At 41.6% G+C, this 20,029-nt stretch overlaps 1 pseudogene; it reads right to left on the bottom strand.

The window, feature by feature from the left end:
* The window catches only part of LOC132882540 (C-type lectin domain family 4 member F-like), a 162,367-nt pseudogene that overhangs the window by 7,945 nt on the left and 134,393 nt on the right, over positions 1 to 20,029 (bottom strand).

Genomic DNA, 20,029 nt, shown 5'->3' with positions numbered 1-20,029 from the left:
TACAGGCTTGTATGTAAAGATACCTGTGACAAACATGACAACAACTACTTCTGGTGTAACACTGAAAAGGGCTGGGATTATTGCTCACCAGAAAAGAATACAGATTACAAAGGTCAGACATGTCGAACAGACCATCCCTGTAGATCATATCGCAAATCTTACCATTGGTGCTATACAGAGGGTGGCAGCTGGGGTTACTGTGGGTTACAGCGTAATCCAGCAGAACCCGAGACACGGATATATCTGAGTTCAACTTATGGGAGCAAGTGTTTGAATGACTGTTTGTATAATGAGAATTGGAAATACTTCTGGTGTGACACAGATGATGGGTGGGACTTCTGCTCTCCACAATCTCATGTCACATACAAGAACGAGCCATGTCGCTCGGACCACTTTTGTGCCGCCCACGAAACTAGTTACACCTGGTGCTTCACAAACTCAGGTTATGACAAATGTGGATTAATCATCGAAGGACATGACATAAAAACGTCTTATGCGGTGAAATCCTCCAAATTGGAAGCATAAAGAGATCGAGTTCATTGAGGAGCGAGACCTTACAGTATCTTCTGAAGGTTCCACCTGGAAGAACGAGATCATGAATTTAATTTCACTCTGGAAAAATACCTACTTGAACCCAAAGGCCAGTTCCAAGATGGTCACCTCAAAAAACCTTAAGTTTAATGTAGAGAAGCTGGTGAACCAAGAAAATCAGCAACACTACTGTATATCCTGAAAATCATAGTGAAAGAATATGACTCATTTGACAGGAACCCCGTACTGGCCCTTGTTCTCATACCAGACAACTAAGAAGTTCCAGACAGATTTGTCCGATTGGCCTTCAAAGAGAGCTTCCGGCTTCGGGCCAGGATTTCTGTGAAAATAAATTAATCCAGTTAATATATTTTAATATAACTTCAGTTTCTCTACTGATTTTAGCTGGATGTTGAGTATTATTTGAAAAAAAAAACACTACTTCGCCATATTACAATACTCACTATCCTAAAATGTTCACCTTATCATTTGGAAATCACAATTTGAATCTCCATGATGCAACAACCATGTGGTTGGCTGGCTTCACAAGTCTTGGAGGAAGCATGTGTTTGTTTTCAGCCTTCCACGGCGTTAGCTGTTGTATGATGGGGGACAGTTGGTTAGTAGGTGGGAATTGTTAGTTGTGTCTTGCTGCTGCTTGGACACATCAATGATGAACCCAGTGTCATAGCATGTTTAGGGTCATAAGATCATCAGACACCATCACCTTAGCGGCCCAGCTGGGGGTGATCAGTCCAAGTGTCCGCGTGTCACACTACACCATGATGCACCTCTTGATTCACAGCCACCATGTTGCTTTTTCTACAGCTTCAGTGAGGTTATTGGTGGCTCTTCTTTCCTGAAAGCTAATGCCAAGGATACTACGAGTTCAACATAGAGACTGTCCTGCAACGCCCCTTCAGCCCACATTAGTGGTTGAACAAATTGTGAAAAAAAAATCATGAGCTTGCCTTATGTATTTCTTCTATGAAATTTTAATATATACAGCTATAAATTGATTACTTACTCACTACAAGAAATCCAAGTTATAATCATGCTTTTATCAGTGAACTTAAATTTGCTGCTTGCTGTTATGTTTCCATATGAAATAAATGCAGTGAATCTCCATCAGTTGGTTTCTTCAATCATTTCTGTTTACAAGAGCCCTTTAAAATAAATGTTTTAACACACTGTGTTTGGAAATGCATTCTCTTGAAGACAAAACATTCCAGGTGAACAGGGACAATTTAAAAAACAGATATCACAACCAGTCTTTGCCAGCTGTCTGCACTTTAAGTCTCATCTCATCTCATTATCTCTAGCCACTTTATCCTTCTACAGGGTCGCAGGCAAGCTGGAGCCTATCCCAGCTGACTACGGGCGAAAGGCGGGGTACACCATGGACAAGTCGCCAGGTCATCACAGGGCTGACACATAGACACAGACAACCATTCACACTCACATTCACACCTACGGTCAATTTAGAGTCACCAGTTAACCTAACCTGCATGTCTTTGGACTGTGGGAGAAACCGGAGCACCCGGAGGAAACCCACGCGGACACGGGGAGAACATGCAAACTCTGCACAGAAAGGCCCTCGTCGGCCACGGGGCTCGAACCTGGACCTTCTTGCTGTGAGGCGACCGCGCTAACCACTACACCACCGTGCCGCCCCATATTAAGTCTTATCTCGTAAAATGTATGTAAATATGCATACTTTATAAAGTCAAACATCTCGTCTTTGGATATTTATTCAGAATTTTTATTTCACAGTGAAGATGCTCTTCAGACAAAAAGAAGACATGGAATATCATTTATTTTTCATTTAAATCAAGAACATACAGCACATTGTTTTAAACATAGTTTTTATACCGAAATTGGGAAAATTAAAAAAATAAATAGATATTTCTGGTTCTGAACACAGGTATACTCTAGGACATATTATAAAGGGATATTTGTTCACTCCTACCAGCAAAATACTGTGTTAAAATGTATGTTAAATTTAATAATAATAATAATGGGGGTGGCACAGTGGTGTAGTGGTTAGCGCGGTCGCCTCACAGCAAGAAGATCCGGGTTCAAGCCCCGTGGCCGGTGAGGGCCTTTCTGTGCAGAGTTTGCATGTTCTCCCCGTGTCCGCATGGGTTTCCTCCGGGTGCTCCGGTTTCTCCCACAGTCCAAAGACATGCAGGTTAGGTTAACTGGTGGCTCTAAATTGACCGTAGGTGTGAACGTGAGTGTGAATGGTTGTCTGTGTCTATGTGTCAGCCCTGTGATGACCTGGCGACTTGTCCAGGGTGTACCCTGCCTTTTGCCCGTAGTCAGCTGGGATACGGTAGGCTCCAGCTTGCCTGCGACCCTGTAGAACAGGATAAAGCGGCTAGAGACAATGAGATGAGAAGTTTTATCAGCTCTTGAAATGATTCTATGCATGAAAATGATGTTGTATGTCATTAAACTTTAATTATGAATTTACATTTTCACTTTTTCAAATGTCCATATGCTCACTGAGCACTTTATTTGGAACACATCTGAAATGGCCACTTTGGCTGATCCTGTGCCCACTGTCGCCTCAAATTCCTCTCCTTGTCTGACAGCTGAACCATTTTTCAAACAATCCTGTGTTTTTTGCACCATTCTGTGTAAACTCTAGAGTCTCGGGAGAAGTGGGAAAGTGCCGAGGCTTCCTCCTTCAATGCTCTCCGACCTTCGAACAGCATCCCCAGACCTTCCATACAGTTAAGTAAAAAAAAAAAATCAGACCTTACACTATTGACTGAAGGTTCCACCTGGAAGAATGAGATCATGAATTTAATTCCATGCTGGAAAAATACCTACTTGAACCCAGAGGCCAGTTCCAAACTGATTACCTCAAAGAACCTCAGGTTTGAAGTAAAGAATCTGGCGAATGAAGGTCAGTGACACTACAACCTGCAAATCATGGTGAATGTACACACTCAGTGTTAGATGAGCACCAAACTGGCCCAGGTTCGCTTCATGGACACTCTTCATGGAGAGTTTCTGTCCCTAGGCCAGGATTTTTGTGGAAATTTAAAGGTTCTGTTTAGATATTTTCTAAAATACTTTCCTCTTCTTTCCTGCTTTTATCTAGATGTTAGCTTATGATTTTTTCAAATAATAATTATGTTGCACTGCTCACTGTACTAAAACGTTCACCCAAGCTGACCTCCTGCTAGATGTGCTGACCTCATTCTTGACAGTTATGTCCAGAAAGCCTTTAAGGAGAGCATAAGCCATCGCACCAAACTTACTGTGGAAGTGGGTAATACTGAAACTCCTGTTTCAAACAAGCAAAGAAAAAAATGTAAATAAACCAACCTTATCTGTTGATTTACAGCCATCGATTACCTACATGCATCCATCCATTATCCGTAACCGCTTATCGCATGCAGGGTCGCAGGTGAGCTGGAGCCTATCCCAGCTGACTATGGGCGAGAGGCGGGGTACACCCTGGACAAGTCACCAGGTCATCACAGGGCTGACGCATCGAGAGACAACCATTCACACTCACATTCACACCTATGGTTAATTTAGAGCCACCAATTAGCCTAACCTGCATGTCTTTGGACTGTGGAGGAAACTGGAGCACCCGGAGGAAACCCACACAGACATGAGAACATGCAAACTCCACACAGAAAGGCCCCCATTGGCCACTGGGCTCGAACCCAGAAGCTTCTTGTTGTGAGGCAACAGCGCTAACCGCTACACCACTGTGTTGCCCTGATTACCGACATGACATCTAAAATGAAGTTTGCTTATGCATCATGCTGTTATTTAACAAGTGATTATGAGATTGTGCTTTTGCCTACAGCTGAAATAACTGTGTAGAAATATGTAGAACACATTTAATGATACCTGTAATCACGTCACTGAGAAGGTGGCATGATCACCACTACAAATGATGGAACAATTAATGTTTTAGCCTGCTTCAAGCAACAGATGTGTAACTGATTATCTTGCAAACTGATTATTCTGATTATTAACTGATTATTAAACTGATATAAACTGATTATTCTTGGCTGGTGCAAAATATTGTGACTGTTGCTGAATTCCATAAGATTTAGAGTGAGATGTTATATGGTTGGAGCCGATCTGTTAATCTAAAGCAAGTTCTGACATTGAAGAAGAATAGAAGAATGCCTTTATTGTCACTGCACAAATGTCCAATGAAATTTAGTTCATCATAGGAAAACAAAGCCGCTGCATACGTGCGCGCCGCCACTCTTGGGCACTTCAGCCCAAGGCCATCCCATGTTCACCTAGCTGCATGTCTTTGAACTGTGGGGGAAACCGGAGCACCCGGAGGAAACCCACGCAGACATGGGGAGAACATACAAACTCCACACATAAAGGCTCCCGTCAGCCACTGGGCTAGAACCCAAAGCCTTCTTGCTGTGAGGCAACAGTGCTAACCACTACACCACCGTGCCGCCAATTGGGACCATGCCATCAGAAAAAAGTATTGCACAGACACTTTCCTGCTTAATTGTATATCTTTAAAAATGTATATTAAATAAAATGTACAAAAGGCATACCCTTGAGTGTACCACTTTCAACCGATACCTGATAACCTAGGCTTTTTTTTTTTTTTTGCTGCTGTGGTTGTTGTTTAGACTTAAGGGTGAAATTAAGTTTCTTTTCATGTCTTAATGTCTGAAGTATTTTTCAAGGTATTTTTTCTTGATGTAGTTTCTTAGTAGGAATGCAGTATTGACTATACAGTGTCTTGCAAAAGTATTCATCCCCCTTGGTGTTTGTCCTGTTTTTTGCATTACAAGCTGGAATTAAAATGGATTTTTGGAGGGTTAACACCATTTGATTTACACAACATGCCTACCACTTTAAAAGTGAAAATTGTTGTTTTATGTTGACACAAACAATAATTAAGATTAAAAAAAACCAGAAATCTGGAGTGTGCATAGGTATTCACTTCCCCCCAAGTCAATACTCTGTAGAGCCACCTTTTGCTGCAATTACAGCTGCAAGTCCCTTGGGGTATGTCTCTATTAGCTTAGCACATCTAGCCACTGGGATTGTTGCCCATTCCTCAAGGCAAAACTGCTCCAACTCCTTCAAGTTAGATGGGTTGCATTGGTGTACAGCAATCTTCAAGTTACGCCACAGATTCGTAATTGGATTGAGGTCTGGGCTTTGATTAGGCCATTCCAAGACATTGAAATGTTTCCCTTTAAACCACTCCAGTGTAGCTTTATCAGTATGTTTAGGGTCATTGTCCTGCTGGAACATGAACCTTCATCCCAGTCTCAAACCTCTGGCTGACTCAAACAGGTTTTCCTCCAGAATTGCCCTGTATTTAGTGCCATCCATCTTTCCTTCAATCCTGACCAGCTTTCCTGTCTCTGCAGATGAAAAATATCCCCACAGCATGATGCTGCCATAACCATGCTTCACTGTAGGAATGGTGTTCTCAGGGTGTTGGGTTTGCCCCACACATGGCATTTCCCATGAAGGCCAAAAAGATAAATTTTAGTCTCATCTGAGCAGAGAATCTTCTTCCATGTGTTTGTGGAGTCTGCCACATGCTGTTGAGCAAATTCCAAATGTGCTTCTTAAGCAAGGACTTTTTTTTCTGGCCACTCTTCCATAAAGCCCTGCTCTGTGGATTGTACGGCTTAAAGTGGTCCTATGGACAGATACTATATCTCCGCTGTGGATCTTTGCAGCTCCTTCAGTGTTATTGTTGGTGTCTTTGTTGCATCTCTGATTAATGCCCTCCTTGCCCGGTCTGTGAGTTTTGGTGGGCGGCCTTCTCTTGTCAGGTTTGTAGTGGTGCTGTATTCTTTCCATTTTGCTTTAATGGATTTAATGGTGCTCCCTGGGATATTCAAACTTTGGGATTTTTTTTTTAATCGCCCAACCTTGATCTATACTTCACAACTTTGTCTCTGACCTGTTTGGAGGCTCTTTGGTTTTCATGTTGCTCGCTTAGTAGTGTAGCAGAGTCAGGGTCCTTCCAGAACAGGTTGATTTATATGGACATCATGTGACAGATCATGTGACACTTTGATTGCACACAGGTGGATCTTAATCAACTAATTATGGGACTTATGAAGTGAATTGGTTGGAGCAGCTCTTATTTCAGGGTTTCGCACAAAAGGGGGTGAATACCTATGCACACTCCAGATTTCTGTTTTTTCATCTTAATTATTGTTTGTGTCACAATAAAACAACAATTTTCACCTTTAAAGTTGTAGGCATGTTGTGTAAATCAAATGGTGCTAACCCCCCCAATCCATTTTAATTCCAGCTTGTAATGCAACAAAACAGGACAAACACCAAGGGGGATGAATACTTTTGCAAGACACTGTACACTCACTGGCCACTTTAACAGGAACTTGTTCTTGATTCTAAGATTCCTGTTCTTGGCTGCAGGAGTGGAACCCAATGTGGTCTTCTGCTGTTGCACACTGAAATGCTTTTCTGCCCACCACAGTTGTAAAGAATGATTATATGAGTTATTATAGCCTTCCTGGCAACTCGAACCAATCTTTTTTCCTCTGAACTTGCTTATCAACAAGGCATTTCCACCCACAGAACTGTCTCTCACTCAGTGTTTTTTGTTATTCGCACCATTCTGTGTAAACTCTCGAAACTGTTGTGTGTGAAAACCCCAGGAAATCAGCAGTTTCTGAAATACTCAAACCAGTCCATCTGGCACCAACACCCATGCCCAGTGAAAATCACACTCTGAGATCACAATTTTTCCCATTCTGATGTTTGAAGTGAACATTAACTGAAGCTCTTGATTTGTATCTGCATGATTTTATGCACTGGGCTGCTGTCAAGGGATTGGCTGATTAGATAACTGCATAAAACAGCAGGTGTGTGAGTGTACACTACTGAAATACTTCACAGTAATATTATTACACTTGGGGTGAAGAGTTTGCTTCCTGTTTGCATTCAAAAGTGAAGTAAAACGGCGTCTGTTTAACACCTATCGAAGGAAAAACACAGAATCTAAACAATCAGTTGTTTTACAATTGGTGGTTGCATATTAACATATTTTTTTAATATTAAGTTAATTTCATAACTGCTTTTCTACACATATTGCACAATTTTGACACGATAATAGTGTTTTACATATTTATATAAAATGTGATTTGTTTTAACACTCATGTGTCTTGACTTTCTACAGTTACACTCACACTAAATTTGAAGCTCTAACGTTCTACAGAACCACATGTAGGAAAAGTACAGTCTGGAGTATTTTCTTGTGCAACAGGTTTCATTCTAAACTCAACTACATGGTGCAGTTTTCTGCTACAGCACTTTATTATTCATGAACAAGGAGCTTTTGGTCCACTGTGTGGACGATCAAGATATATCCATCCATCCATTATCTGTAGCCACTTATCCTGTTCTACAGGGTCGCAGGCAAGCTGGAGCCTATCCCAGCTGACTATGGGTGAGAGGCAGGGTACACCCTGGACAAGTCGATCAAGATATAATAGTAATTTTATTCTCTTACAAAATCCCAGTTTTGATAACCTGGCACCTGCATTTTTCTATCAGGTTTTAAAGTCTATGGCATCACTTCGACCTGCTGCTCATGCAGTGCTACCTGCCCTCTTCTGCATGCATGAGCTCACGGACACCCATGATTGGCTAGTGTCAGTGTGACTGACAGGAGAGACAGAGAGTATGCCCCTCCCACCCAGATAGCCTGGCTCCCATCCAAGGATTGTTGTGGCATCATGGAGATTCACATTGTGATTTCCAAATGACAGAGTGAACATTTTAGTACAGTGAGCAGTGTAACACAGATAAGTCATGATTTTTTCAAATAATAATTAACATCTAGCTAGTCAGTAAAGAAATGGAAATTATAGTTAAATATATTTGAACTGAACCCATTAATTAACACAAAAATCCTCCTGGAAATTGTCGCTGCCTTTTCTCTGTCATTCGTGTGCAAATAGCTGCTAGCTTTAGCCTAGCCTCCAATACTGTTTTTGTTAGGATTATTTCTGTAAAATTGTGCGAAACAAATTACTTTCATATCAGTTTTTATAATCAATATGAAATAATAATTATTATTATTATACAGATTAAAGTGGCGGCACGGTGGTGTAGTGGTTAGCGCTGTCGCCTCACAGCAAGAAGGTCCTGGGTTTGAGCCCCGGGGCCGGCGAGGGCCTTTCTGTGCGGAGTTTGCATGTTCTCCCCGTGTCCGCGTGGGTTTCCTCCGGGTGCTCCGGTTTCCCCCACAGTCCAAAGACATGCAGGTTAGGTTAACTGGTGACTCTAAATTGACCGTAGGTGTGAATGTGAGTGTGAATGGTTGTCTGTGTCTATGTGTCAGCCCTGTGATGACCTGGCGACTTGTCCAGGGTGTACCCCGCCTTTCGCCCGTAGTCAGCTGGGATAGGCTCCAGCTTGCCTGCGACCCTGTAGAAGGATAAAGCGGCTAGAGATAATGAGATGAGATTAAAGTAAAAAGTGCAGCAGAGAGGGGTTAGGTGATCCTGGCAAATCAGGCTGGTAAGGCGCATCATCAGCTCAGGGACCCTTGCCCCCTCTACACACAGCCCAGACAGCGAATGGGACTAGCTCCCAGGAAGCGCTGCCTAGTCAAACCCACCAAGAACTTTCCTAAGGATATGGAGACTCCCCAACACAGCAGCCTTCTGCATTGTCCACAGAGTGAAAAGAGCTGTGCTCCCGGTGGAAAACCGAGGCACACTCCTAATCTGCGTCAAGAGATCAGGAGGTACCAAACCAAGGGCACCAAGAACAATGGGGAGTCTGACAACTTTGTACCTGGGATGCAAGCGAGACATTGCATATGTGAGGTCTGCATACTTTGAGTGCTTCTTCTCAATCACATTGGTGTCAAAAGGGACAGAGAATTCTATGATGTAAATAATTTCATTGTTTTTTGTCAAATAAGACAAGATCAGGTTTGTTGGCTTGTAAATGTTGTAGGCTGTATATGGGCCTATTCCAGTATAGTTTAAAGCACTCATTTTCCATGATGCCCTGTACATATTCCGGGTCGTACCATGGATGGACCTCAGAGTCAAAGCCACAGGCATGCCAAAGACGATAACAGAAAACACGGGCCATGCCATTGTGCCTCTTGAGGTAGGAAGTTTGAGCCAAAGCAGGACATCCACTGACAAGATGCTGGACAGTCTCACTAAATTTATTGCATAATCTACATTTACTATTTACAATTTTCTTTAAAATCACAGTTTGGCGATTTCGGGTGAGAAGTGACTGGTCCTAAGCAGCAAAAAGAAAGCCTTCAGTTTCACTTTTCAGGCCAGCCGACTTCATCCAAGCAAAGGAGTCAGAAGGATTACTATTCTGTTCAACACACTGCACATAAACATGATGCAGTGGCTTCCCGGAAATCACCTCCTTAAAGTGCTGACTCTGGGCAGATTTTATGTGCGACTTTATTTGGGTGACACTCGTTACTGTACCGTCCAGCAATACCTTGCCATAAACAATATCAACATTTACACTGAGTTCCTGTCCAACCACCTTGGCACGTTTAAAAGGTCATAGACAAAGGTTTTCAATTTATGCACACTTGAAACTTTATATGTTAAAAAACCCTCTGTAATTTTCTTCTGGTCCCAAGAAGTATTGTTAATAAGTAATATTTAAAATAAGTTAGAATAAGTTAGCAAGGATCGCTGCGAATTTCTGCTCGGCGATTTTCATGACCACTCGGCGCAGCACGTCACGTCATTCGTGGCAAACAAATCGCTTGAGTTGAGTCCACTTCAATTTATTTGCATTACCATTCGGCTTGAGTGCAGACGTGCGTTCGGGAATTTCCAAAGAAAAACCATGCCTTATTGTTGTGCAGTGAACTGTTACAATGGGACCGGTTCAGGAAGAAGTTTTTACCTTTTTCCAAGAGAGGAGAAGAGGAGGAGAGAGTGGATTGTGCACGTGAAATGAGAGGGTTGGCAGCCGGGTAAATACGCCACTCCGTGCACCAATCACTTCAAAGGGGGAGCATTGATTAATTTTTGAAGAATCCCCATCTGTTGGAGAGTTTAGGTGTCAGTGTCAGACAGAGAAGGCTCAAACCTGATGCTGTTCTGACAAAATTCGAATGCAAAATCAAGCAGTCAAAGAAGAAACGGAGCAGCAACGCTCAAGCAAAAAGGAGAAGATTGGAGGTAAACGTTTTTACCTTTGCTTGCAATTGACAAGTCAAGAATCCTAAGGGATCCTGTACAATCATTGTGGAAATGAGACAAAAGGGATATTTCCTCACTTAGAGTAGGCTGTAAATAGTATAATGCTTGTATTCCTCATCTCATCTCATCTCATCTCATTATCTCTAGCCACTTTATCCTGTTCTACAGGGTCACAGGCAAGCTGGAGCCTATCCCAGCTGACTACGGGCGGAAGGCAGGGTACACCCTGGACAAGTCGCCAGGTCATCACAGGGCTGACACATAGACACAGACAACCATTCACACTCACATTCACACCTACGGTCAATTTAGAGTCACCAGTTAACCTAACCTGCATGTCTTTGAACTGTGGGGGAAACCAGAGCACCCGGAGGAAACCCACGCGGACACGGGGAGAACATGCAAACTCCGCACAGAAAGGCCCTCGCTGGCCATGGGGCTCGAACCTGGGCCTTCTTGCTGTGAGACAACAGCGCTAACTACTACACCACCGTGCCGCCTGCTTGTATTACTATTAGCAATATATTATATTCGCAATATAAACGAGGGGCGGCACGGTGGTGTAGTGGTTAGCGCTGTCACCTCACAGCAAGAAGGTCCAGGTTCAAGCCCCGTGGCCGACGAGAGCCTTTCTGTGCAGAGTTTGCATGTTCTTCCCGTGTCCGTGTGGGTTTCCTCCAGGTGCTCCGGTTTCCCCCACAGTCCAAAGACATGCAGGTTAGGTTAACTGGTGACTCTAAATTGACCGTAGGTGTGAATGGTTGTCTGTGTCTATGTGTCAGCCCTGTGATGACCTGGCGACTTGTCCAGGGTGTACCCCGCCTTTCGCCCGTAGTCAGCTGGGATAGGCTCCAGCTTGCCTGTGACCCTGTAGAACAGGATAAAGCAGCTAGAGATAATGAGATGAGATGGTTTTCGTAGCCCGATTTGTTCGTGAATAGGGACGTTCATGACCTGAGGTTTGACTGTACGACGAAAGTAAGAATTTATCATAACTACCAGGATAAATTGTTTGGGCGTGAGGTCTTGTTGAGGTCCGGGGTCACCGCAATCAGAGTTGGCCGAGTCGCTGTCTGATTCTGAGGCCGCACGGTCAAACCAGTGAGCCACATTCACCAATTGCTTCGCAACGGCCATAGATTCATACATATATGGTTTCACCTCTCGGTATTCAATTTGGAGAGTTCCTACTTCAAAATCCCTATCGCTTTCAGACATTTTACACAACCTCTCACAACCAACGTCCGTACACTTGTGCTCGGTTCACAAGTAAACTCAGAACTGCTCCCAGTCTGTTTGGCTTAAATGACGTCACGACGACTGCCCCCTGGCGGTGAAAGTGCGCACAAGCGAGATGGAAACAAGCCTTCAGAACTTGCGCAAACCAGTATATTTTAACCGTTTTATTCAATTCTAGGGTGCAAATTAGACACCAGGAAGACTGAATTCGCTTTTTGGCATGCAAACTCCACAGAGAAAGGCCCTCGCCGGCCGCTGGGCTCGAACCCAGGACCTTCTTGCTGTGAGGCGACAGTGTTAACCACTACACCACCGTGCTGCCTGTCATGATACATAGAATTCAGAAAGCCAAAATTATCCGTGGTACACTGGGTAAACCTACAGCCTGAATTAATCCTACTGAATGCATAAATCATTCATGATATTGTTCTTGTATAATGCTTCACAATCCTGTTTCATAGTTAAAAGGCAGCTAAAGGAACCAAGCAGAGATGAATGAATAGTGGTACATTGAAACTTTATTCTGTCATCTTGTATCACTGTGACTTCACACCATGTATCATGAATTATAAAAAGAAAGGATAGAGAGGAAGCCAAAAGGAGGATGGATGTAACATTGAGTAATTTGCATTGTAGCTGTCTTCACAGTACAAAGTGATTGAATGAGTTTTACAGCTGATTGATGAGTTTAAAGCACACTTACACTCATGCTTACACATCACTACCGTAGAATCTGTACTATTTCCCAAATGAACCTGAATGTAAATATAGGTTCTAAAAGAAAAGCAAGTGACCCCATGATGGTTACAGAGTTATTAAGAGGAATTTCAGGCACAACACACTGACTTACACAGATAAAATATAAATTCAATTTACTGCTTTTCATTCACATCCAGCAATTCAGTTAAAGCTTGTCTTTTCACAGATCCCAATAAACTGATTATCACAGGGATAATCAGCCCAGTTGTTGAAAAGATTAGTCCATCCATGTTTTAGAATACAGTCCTCATTTCCTGCATGACTGTTGGGTTCTCCTTGTCCCCAGTACCTGAAGGTGAGAATCAGAGGATTTTCTCAGGGCAAAGAAGAGTCAGTAACTGTATTATGAGCAAATATCAGTTGAGTGATTTCTTACCTAGTGGTCAGTGTTGCATCATCCACTCACTTCCATATACCCTCAGTCTCTCGGTCATTCAGACCAATCCAAGTGTGTTTGTTATGCAGCAATTTACTGATGAACTCCTGTCATGGTTATAGTAAATAATCAGAATAAATAAGAGTCTCTCTCTCTCTCTCTCTCTCTCGCTCTCACCTGTTCCTCTCTGCTGTTTATGATCACAAGGTCTGCACCTCGCTCTCTGCAGTCCTGTCTGCTCTCAGTCCAGCTCTTTCGTTTCATTGAGATGTAGTAAGAACTATAGTTGAAACAAGTCCATCCTGGATCCAGACCATTTTAATGAAAAAAAGGGAGAATAATTCTCAAAATTAGCTAAGCCTCAGCACTGATAAGACACTGTATACTGTACTGCCCTCAGTCCAGATTTTCACCTCAGTAGAGATGTAGTAAATACTGGAGTTGAAACATCTCACTTTGAAAAGTGAAATTGATCACAGAAAAAGACATTTAAGGTTGTGTTCAGAGTTGGTTAATTTAATACTGAAATTATGCATATCTGTATTCAGATCTTAGATGTACACTAACTACAGACTCCGACACTATTTAGAAGTTACAGGTGAGTTGTGTCTGTGGGGTTCAGTAAAGGGAGTAAATTTAAAGAAAAATTTAAGCAAAATTTTAAGCATTTAGTAGATTTTAGCTTGAAGTAGAATTTAAGCTTGTCCATAATGTCGATGAGAACTGACAGAAACACTGACAGAAAGTTGGAGGTAATAGTTTGAGCATTAGGAATAATAATAATAAAAAAAACACCTGAGAATTCACTTTTAATTATTAGAGGGACATTTTTTTTCCTGTTGCGCAATCATGCTGGGCTTGAATTATTGTGTCTTAATTGAGGAGGATGAGATCTGAGAGGTTTGGATGGTGTATTGAACCAACATTTTTTTTGTGATGTATATTCAAAATATCTCAGAACTAGATGAAAGTGAAAAGGAAGATGTTTTGCAAAGTTACAGAGACTGCTGTGCAAATGGCTGAAAGTATTGTTTGTAGATATCAGACTAGGATGTCAGTGATGATTTTTTTTTGTGGTCCAGGATGTGAGACAGTAAAGGAAGTGCATGATGTTTAAGGATTTTGACTCTCCTTTATTACCTCACCCGGGACGGAGTCCACCAGGGGGCGAGTTATTGTTTTCGGTGGGGTTTGTTTGTTTGTTAGCAACATTACGGGAAAACAGCTGGAGCAATCTTCATGAAACTTTCAGGATAGATGGGCATTTGTCTCCAACATTTTGAGCGTCATCTGGTCAAAGTCAAGGTCACCAAAAAGGTCAAAATTGTTTTGTTCATGATATCTTCCTTCATATTCATCATATTTACTTTAAACCAATTCCAAAATGTTCATCTTTCAATTCTGCTTCCATTGATATGCTACATGATGGGGTATCTCTCGTATTTTTCTTAGCAGTTGGGGGGCAAATGTCAGGGGGGTCATGGTCATTGCTAAAATTTTCATGTTTTCCATTATAACTCGAAAACAGTTAGAGATAGAGGGATGTTTATCATTATCAGCATATAGGAAGCCATATATGGGCTTTCAATTGGCACCATGATCTTTGCCCTTGTTTATTTGTTTGTGTGTCTGTCTGTCTGTTAACAATTTAGTGTCTAGACAGTTGCACTGATTGACTTCAAATTTTCAGGGAAGGTGGGGAATGGTCCATAGATTACTTGATTAAATTTTGGGGGTTATCGGGTCAAAGTGAAGGTCAAGGTCACCAGAAAGGTCAACCTTTCAGTCAAAATAATATATTTCCCATTATAACTCAAAAACAGTTGCCGATAGACAAATGTTTACTATTATGAGCATATAGGAACTCCCACATGGCCTTTTATTTGCCACCATGATCTTTGACCTTGAGTGACCATGAAAGGTCAAACTCAAGATCACAGATTTTCAGAGGGCTATAACTTGAAAACAGTTGATTTTAGACAGATGTTTACCATTATCAACTTATAGGAAGTGCCATATGGACTTTCATTTGGCACCATGAACCTTGAATGACTTGGAAATGTTATACTCAAGGTCATGGATTTTCATAGGACTAACCTGACGGCTGATGATTGAGAAATATTACCATTATCAACATATAGGTATAAAATAAGTGCTGCCGGGTGAGGTTTGTTTTGCCTGGCAACACTTGTTAATAATGGGTATGATGGCCAAGCTATCAGAGTAAATCAAAATGACATTCCCTGTCCATTCATGCCCTTCGATGAGGGAGGAGATCATTATGGGATAAAGTTCTCACAGGTTGGAAGGTTCATTGTGTAAGTGAATAAATTCAACAAGCCACGGAGAAGCAAAATAATTACCTCTTATATATTCTGACCAAAGCCAGTGATTGGACAAGCCTCTGTGTGTGGACTTGCAATTTTTTGGCCTACAAAACCTCATCCTGATAAAAGAAGGAAAAGCCATTCCAGTGTTCTATGAAAGAGAACTGATGAGGAGACACTGAGAAAGCAGCAAATGATAGGGTGCACCAGCGATATAATGTCGATTGTGTAGTTAAGGTAGTTCAAAGAAGTTGAAGTTTGGTAAAATGTGGAAAGTTAACAAATTCAGACAGGGCAGGAATGATATGGTTGTGCTGACTTGTGGGAGGGAGATGTGGAAGGATGTTATGTCTAAACCTATACAGAGAAAGTCTGAAGAGTTGGAGGGTTGTAAAATTGCTTTGTATGAGAATGCCAAACTTGCTGAAGGCTGAGTCAAGAATCAAGAGGCCAACAGAAGAGGAGAGCAGGGAAGATCAGTGGTGAGAAATGATGAGGAAATGATCTATTATGTGAAGGATGAATAATGTGTGATATGCATATGTAGCCCTGTGCTATATTTTTTCTTTGGGCTTCTTTGCAGTAGAAAATATTGAGAAGTGTATTAAAAAAAAAAGGAAGAGTTTGCATGTACTATGCCGAAACGTATTTATTTTTCATGGCCTGAAAATAATCCCTTATTTTCTGTCATTTCATTGGCTGCAAAGTTTCCGTGAATTTTGACCCAGATCCTGTTGTAGCGGGAGAGAGTTGGAGGAGTCGGAAGACAGCGGACGGTTTGCCTGAGCTCGGATTAGAGGAAGTGAATTTACACAGTATTGACTCCATCTCTAGGACATTGGAGGGGAGTTTAATTGAAGAACGTTATCAGATAAATAACTGCAGTTTCAATGACTGTGTATGCAGAGTGTATTGACTGCGAAATCACGTTATGAGTCAGTTTAGTGGCGAAGCCGTGCTTGATCGCCATTGTGGCTAACGTGCTCTCAAGTCAAGAAGCAACGCTGTTCACCTGGACAAGACAAACAGGACAGAGGAAATAGCTTGACTGCCAGCATTCACAGGTCAACGTGAGGAGCAACACGGCTGCGTGCTCCATACAGGCGACGATACAACTTTGCTTCTCTCCAAACTTCAGGCAGGGTTTTCATTAGTAACCGATTGCCGATCGAAATCATCAGTTGTAATGATGTCTGAATCGGTTGTTTTTTGGGCAAATGCAATTTTCCCATAATTGTTCAAACTTTCTCATTGGACTTATTTGAAAAGGAATGCCATTACTTGCGTGCCATTTGGTTGCTGAGGCTGTGTATATGTGACTAGATAGAAGGTGGGAACCGATCGGCTAATCCTTCTTATATCGTCCAATGATTTAGCTCGTATTAAATTATCGCATATCACGTGGTTCCCACATGGTAAGATGGCAACCCTATCCTGTATGGTATGGGAACATTCGCCAAACTAGAGCGTGATGTAATATTGCGCATGCGCATAAAATTGGTTGGCAAGAACCATTCACAATAGCTGACAAAGATGCATCATCACCTAGTTTTCGTGGCGATTTATCACAGTCTGCAAGTTCATTGCCAACTGATGCTAAGCAAAGATATGCAGCAAAGCTTCTGTACAACGGTGGCACCAAAGTTTTGCCTGATCCTTACACAGTTACGGACAAATGGGACCCAAATCCAAGCACCTGGCCTGACCTGACCTTCGGCGATATCTACCTGTATGTGACTGACACGCCTTCAATATACACCATTATCAATGAAAGCCTACAAGTCTCTTGATGCATACAAGTGTTAATTATTCAGTTGTTTTATTGAAATGCTCATTTATATTTGCTTTTTGTGCCTAATAATAAAAAGACAAAGATTAAATAGGCACAATATAATCTTTGAAACATAAGTTAATGTTATTGCTTCACACACACACCCCAAATATATCCAGTACAGTACTAAACTTAAGCAAGTTCTACATTTAGAATGCACAAGTAGTGTTTTAAATCCAGGCTATGCTATTTATCTTCAAATACATATCATGAAAAGTTCGACCAATCTTCTAATGTCAAGTATTTATACTGCAAAAAGTACATAAATTTGCCGCGAGTGCGTTTGCGGAAATCGTACTCGTGTGCTGCATACAAATCAGCTGTTCGTGCGTTTTTACTCATCTTTTGGTTGATATCTAAGCAATGCCACAGCACAACAAATTATTTCTGATGAGGAAATTTCATCTAACATGATAATATTAAACTGCAAAGCAAAATAATAAAAAAAAAAATCATGTGTCTTACCAGATATAAAATGTCGAAAGCAAACACGGTCGTTGTCAGTAGGTTCCCACTTGTCACGCTTAATTGCTGCGATCCAAAGCTTTCGGCGAGCTTCAGGTTTTTTTGGAATACGGTAAAAGCTCTTGATCATTTTTGCCAAATCTGCATGTACAGCCGATAACAGAACACAATACTACCATAATTAATTAATGACCCAATAACTCCAATCAGCCATTTATAAATAGCCTCTTGCCAACCAAAACATTACGTGACCATTTCGTGACGTCACGGCGGACGCTAGCGTGATGGTGACCACGAAAAAAACGAAAGCAATTATACATTTGTTTTCTTCAAATCGTTATACATTCAATTTCTTTGTTTTGCAAGCGTGCGTGTTATGTTCTGATTTCCCAAATCTTGATCGGGCTTTGTGGCATACGAACTCTGTGTTCTCTACGGGCGCTTTTAAAGTGGCACACTGCCACGTTATAATTCTGGCCCGCCACCCTTCCCGTGGCCAAAAAATAATAATAAATAAATGTAACTTCATCAGAATGCACCAGATAAATCGTAAAGTATTTGCTTTATTATAATTTTGTCACTATTTATAACACAGAAGACCATTAAACGAATGCATATGGAGCTACCTGAAGTGGCCACACGATTGCAATAAAAAAACATCCGGCCGGCTGCATACAGATTGTGACCCGGAGCTCTGCAGATTGAGGTCTAGCCCTGTGTTACACTACACCGCACCACATTACACTCTACTGACACATAGTAACGCTGGAAGCCACAAGCTGCAGCTAGCCAGCAGTAGGGTGCATCAGTTGCCCCCTAAAAATGAAAAGTTCCTCCGATCATGATGCATTTTTGTTTTTATGTTCCTTTTGGTAAGAAAACACACTGGGTGAAATATTTTGACAAAATTCAAAAGTTTAATGGTGGCACCAGGAGCTCAAAGTTATGGAAAAAGCTGCTATTTTTAGCCTGGCAAGCCAGACTAAATGTGAATATTTAGTCTGGCCTCGATCCGTAGACATTTCCGACGGGTGTGGGTGGAACAACCCGCTGTCTTTCAAACTGTCTCTGTGCGTATAGGCCAACGCTCTGACCAATCAGCGCAACAGTGACTGTGACGTAGTCAGAGCGCGCAGTAGGGGACACCTTGAAATAAATAATTTTTCAAAATGCGTATTAATTAATAAACAGGTTCTAGATATTAAGAAGTTTGGAGTCTGTACCACATAACTCATTTTTTTCAAGGGTTTGCTTAAACTGTTTTTGAGAGTTTTTATTTAGTGGTGTTTGGTGAAATAATTTCCCTTAAATTTAAAATAACGGGAAAATAAGAAACAATCAAAAAGTAATGTTTCAAAGCTGTTTATTAATTCTTCGTACTGCACAAACTAGCCCCATCCTTTTGGCTACGAGTGGAGCTAGCTGGTAGATCAGACTTTTGCCATAGACGGTCGGCAAAACAGCGAAAACGTCCTTCTTGAAAAGGAATGAGCGGAGAGCCTCTTCCTGCTCATGTTTCAACGAAAACTCCAAGTCTAATTCTTCTAAAACTGATTCCAAAGCGGAGTCAAACGCGCGCTGTTCACTAGCTGTAGCCATCTTTCCTGCTGTGCTTTCTCCAGCGTCGCGCAGCTTTGTTGTCACTCCTGCAAAAGCCCGCCCAAAGAATCCAAACAAAAACCTTGCGTTGTGATTGGCGGGCACGATTTGATGCCCAGGGTGTTTTTGTTGATATGGTGCGAGGCTAGACCCACTCGTAGGCAAAAATATTTTTGGCCGCTAGGCGGGTGGGTCTAGTTTACTAGGCTATGCTATTTTATGACTTATGACAAAATTCCGATCACTTTTCATGAAACATTATGGCACCTTATAGAGTATACCAAATATCTTAGATACACATTTTAGTACATATTCTAAATATATTATCAAGCACAGTTTGAGTTTTAGCTGTTCATTGAATCATTGTTCAACTACTTTTGAACAATACAAATGTATTATGAATCACATTAATGCTTCTCAATCCCTTGCAAAGGTTCTTAACATGATCTCTGGGTCACAAGAAATCAATAAATGGAGTCCAACATTTTGATTCAAACCTTACGCGAAAACATAAAATAAGCATTTTTTGGCAAAAAATGAACCTCATGGTGCCACCATTAGACTTTTGAATATGGTCAAAAATTTTACAGGATGTCTTTATTGGTGAAAAGGAACTCCTAAACAAAAATGCATCAGGTTTTATGAAAGTGAGGGCAACTGATGCACCCTAGCCAGCAGCTAAATAACTTTGCGGGTGTTT

The sequence above is a fragment of the Neoarius graeffei genome, chromosome 3 (genome assembly GCF_027579695.1).
Source record: "Neoarius graeffei isolate fNeoGra1 chromosome 3, fNeoGra1.pri, whole genome shotgun sequence".
NCBI lineage: Eukaryota > Metazoa > Chordata > Actinopteri > Siluriformes > Ariidae > Neoarius > Neoarius graeffei.
Note: the sequence above shows the minus strand (reverse complement) of the source record. Positions and strands in the feature narration are given on the sequence as shown.